Source organism: Triticum dicoccoides, chromosome 7B (genome assembly GCF_002162155.2).
Source record: "Triticum dicoccoides isolate Atlit2015 ecotype Zavitan chromosome 7B, WEW_v2.0, whole genome shotgun sequence".
Classification (NCBI taxonomy): domain Eukaryota; kingdom Viridiplantae; phylum Streptophyta; class Magnoliopsida; order Poales; family Poaceae; genus Triticum; species Triticum dicoccoides.
The window spans coordinates 768,322,476-768,327,138 of record NC_041393.1 but is presented as its reverse complement, the minus strand read 5'-3'; positions in this window follow the sequence as shown (position 1 = coordinate 768,327,138).

The window sequence follows — 4,663 nt, the reverse complement described above, 5'->3', positions numbered from 1 at the left end:
CACAGACACACACACATAGATTCTTGTCAAGCTCCGCCAATGGAGATACCTACAGGCAGTCAGCTCCAAACACTTGAGGACCCATCGATCTACGCCAATAATCTTGGACGATGTGGCCCTCCATTGAGCATTCCATGCACAAACAATTCGAGTAGTCCAACACCAGTTGATGGCAACCAAGAACATGAAACGGTGTGGCTGTACTACTCGGTGATTGCTGGAACCGTCTTCGGTTTCTGGGTTTGGTTTGGAGCATTGTTCTTCTGCAAGTTCTGGCGGTTTGCATTCTTCAATCGCATCGATGCCATGCAGCGGATTGTTGTGCACAAGATGAAGCATACCTGACTGTATTTATGACACTTATCTGCTTCCTAGTTCCCACTATATAAGCTGCAGCTCTTTGTTTTCTTTCACCAATAATCTGCAAGTATATGTGCTTGTAGTGCGCTAGATTGCCTTGTATGTAGTTGTATGATGTGACCAATGTCCAACCGAATTGCATTAGTTTTTATTCTTTGAATTTGTGTGCTTTCCTACAATGGCATTCCATAGGATTTTTGTGCTCAATCAAGTAAATTCTTGTGTTTTTCTTCATGTCCCCTGTTCGAGATGAGGGTGTCAAATCAACACAACTAAACGGAATATTTTGTAGACGAATATGACAGAAACAACCTGACAGTCTGTCTCCTCTTCTGTAAAAAAAAAGATCAACCTTGACAGTTGTGATCAAGGCATTACACAAAAATAACAAGCCAAGTGGGGGACGGAGTAAAGAGAGAAGTGTGTTTGAGCACTTATGGAAAACCAGCTACTAATGCCCCGATGTCGGAACATATACATTTTTTTAAGAAAATGGTCAAAACATGTACTACAGGGCAAAAATCCATATGCACAGATTATTACAAGTCCAAAACAAGTGACAGCCACAGAAAGAGGTCGGCTACTATCTCAGCGAAGCTCAGCCACTCCAGTGTCTCGCAGAAAGAAGCTGACAATGATGGAAGTCCAGGAAGTCAGCAAAGAACAAGCATAACAGATAACCTCAAGGGGAGAAGGCATCACATTATGAACATTTGAAGTCTTTCGTTTCAATCTGCGTCAGTTCCGCTGAAAGCCTGAGACGATCTGCCAGTGGCACATGTGCTGCTTGCTAACCACCTGTTATCGATGGTCGTTGCAGGAATCGCCCATGTATGGGAGCAGCCCAATTGGCAGGGGGGTTGTAAGAGCTTTTCAACGTAACCCGCATTGAGTCGGAGTCGTTGGAACATTCGGACTTTGATGAAGTCCATTGTTTCAGAGTACAACAGCCAAGAAGCTCAATAGTCGTTCTTGTTGGGTATGTATTTTATATTGTACGTGTATTGGAGTGGTGGTCCACCTTCTAATCTTGTATAATTGAGGTAGAAGTTTTCTCTTGTATTATATATGCGTGCATCAGCACCCCATCAATACATTGTATTGCAAATCATCTGTCTACATGGTATCATCCTTTCCGGTATAACCCTAGGGTTAGCCGCCGCCGCCGCCTCCACGCGCCGCCGCCGTGCCCCTCTCCCTACTACCCCGCGCCGCCGCCGCCCATGCTTCACTTCCGCCCCGCGCGTCCCATGTCGCTGCTGCCGCATTTTCTCCGCGCCGCAACCGCCTCCTCCTGTCGCGCCCGTACAGCCGCTCCCCTAGCCAGCCGCTGCGCCCTCCCACCCGTGCCGCCGCTCCCTTCAACTGCCGCGCCCTCCTCTCGCTGCAGCCGCACCCGCCGCTGCTGCCACCTCCTCCCCAAAACCCTAACCCTAGCCGCTACCCCGCACCCGCATGCCGCCGCCATGTCGTGGCCATCCTCCCCCGGCTCCTCCACCACCCACTCGTCCAACCTGTTCGCTGGTCCCGAGCCCTCCGCCGCCGCCATACGTGACCTCAATATTGAGGCCCGGGTCCCTATCCGTCTCGACAGCTCCAGCACGTCGTACTACGCGTGGAAGACCTACTTCAACCTCGTCTTCCGCGAGTACTATCTCACCGAGCACATCGACGGTTCCGTGGACAGCGTGTACATGCGCGGCGACCCGGAGTGGTCCGCCATCGAGGCCACGATCATCCGTAGGTTCTAACAGACGGTCTCAAAGGACATCTTCCACACGGTCGTCGCCGAGGACGACGATGCCTGCACCGTGTGGGCCAAGATCAACGCGCTCTTCACCGACAACAAACTTCAGCGCCTTGTTTTCTTCAAGCAGGAGTTCTTCGGCTGTCACCAGGACAACTCCACCATCGGCGAGTACTGCATGAGGCTCAGGATGCTCGCCGACGAGCTCCGCGACATCGGCGCTAAGGTCTCTGACGACCTCATGCTGAACACCCTCACCGCCGGCGTCCAACCTCACCCTGCTGCCGCAACCCACTTTCCAGCGCGTCGTCACGTACCTCAAACTTTAGGAGCGCCGGATGACGAAGCTGAAGCAGCGGGTCCAGCACACCGCCCTCACCGCCGATACCACCCGCGGCGGCCCTGCTCCTCTGCCCCCCCCCCTCGTCAGCCCGCGCCGCCTGCGCCCACCGGCTACTACCCGCTGCCGCCCGCGCCCCCGCTCCTCCCCAACAGCCGCAAGGTGGCAGGGGCCGGCGCAACAGGCGAGGTGGCGGGAGCCGCCGCCAGCAGCAGCTGCAGCAGCAGCAGGCGCGGGTGCAGGGGCGCCCGCTACCAGCAGCCGCCTCCACCGTGGGCTGCCGGGCACAACCCGTGGATGGGCGTCGTCCACGCCTATCACATGCCCGTCCCGCGGGCTCCTGCACCGGGTCTCCTTGGCCCCCGTCTAGCGGGCCACCAGGCATTCGTCGGCGCCCCCTACCAGCCCTACGGTGCCCGGCTCGCGCCACCGCCCCTCGGTGGCTACAGCGCGCCCGTCCAGGCGCCGCCCTATGGAGGCCAGCCGCCGCCGCCGGCACCTGCACCGTGGGACCCAGCCCTCCTAGCCGCCCTACACTTAGTGTCGTCTCCGAGTAACTATGGTGGTGGAGGCGACTGGTACATGGACTCGGGTGCTACTACGCACATGATAACTCATCCCGGTAACCTATCCTCTTCCACTCCAGTTAACACTCCTACTCGTATCACCGTTGGCAACGGTTCCTCTTTACCTATCACCCATGTCGGTAGCACTAGTTTTCCTTCCAGTTTCACACCTATCACTATGTCTAACGTTCTTGTTTCACCTGACTTAGTCACTAGCTTAGTCTTCGTTCGTCGTCTTACTCGTGAGAATCCTCTTACTGTTGAATTTGACGGTGTTGGTTTTTCTGTGAAGGACGCTCGTACCCGCATGATGATTCACCAAGGTTGGAAAAGGCGGTAGGCGTAAGCGAGGCGGTTGGCCTCCGCCTAGTGCCTAGGCGGTGCTTAAGCGCCCTAGGCATGGCCTAGGTGATAATATAGTTTTACTACCGGGGCGTATGTGTGAGTACTATGTGTGTGTCGATATTAGTTTAGGGCATATAAATAAGTTAATTGCCAGCTACTACCATTGGAATATGGCATGTCTGGTATATCGGTGTAACATGACAGGATTCCTCGCTTGGGTAGAGAATTCCTTGCTTGTCCTGCCTAGACTTTCATTTATGCCCTAAGCGAGGCGTTTGGCCATCGCCTAGCGCCTAGGCATGCCTAAGCACCTCTTAGGCACTGTCTTTTCCAACAGAGTGCTTCACCGATGTGATAGCCCTGACGAGCTTTATCCCGTGCGCGCCGACGCCTCCACTTCCACACCCTCGTCCTCGCCACCAGCGTCGACCTTTGGCATGCTCTCTTGGGCTACCCCAACCCCACCGTTTTGCATCAGATTCTTAGGAGTTTTTCTTTCTCATGTAATAAGCTCTACGAGCATACTTGTGAGGCTTGTCATTTGGGCAAGCACGTTCGTCTTCCCTTTAGTGTGTCTACTTCAGTTTCCACTTTTCCGTTTCAGTTGATTCATAGTGATGTTTGGACGTCTCCCGTTGCGAGTAACACGGGCTATCTATACTATTTGGTGATTTTAGATAATTATTCTCATTATGTGTGGACTTCTCCACACTCACCGCCTTTTATTCTTATGTCACCACTCAGTTCGGTCGCCCCATAGTTGCACTCCAAACTAATAACGGAAAAGTGTTTGACAAAGTTGTTCTTCGCTCACTTCTCGCCTGTTACGACACCATCTTCCGTCTGACTTGCCCCTACACTTCATAGCAGAACGGCCGCGCCGAGCGCATTCTCCGCACTCTTAATGACTGTTTTCGCACGTTGCTCTTTCATGCTAACATGCCCGCTCGGTTCTGGCCCGATGCCCTCGCCACCGCCTCTCTCTTAGTCAACATTCGTCCGTTTCGTCCTCGGTGAAACTACACCCCTCACCACCTTCTCTTCGGTACACCACCGTCCTATGATGGTCTCTGCATCTTTGGGTGTCTCTGTTATCCTAGCACCGCGTCCACCACGTCACACAAGCTCGCACCCCGATCTGTCCCATGCGTCTTCCTTGGCTACCCTCCCAACACCAAAGGTTACCAGTGCTATGACCCTGTCACTCATCGTGTGTACACCTCGAGGCACGTGTACTTTGTCGAGACGGTGTTCCCTTTTTTTCAGGTTCCTCCAGCCGCGGCTTCTTCGGCGCCGGCCCCCACG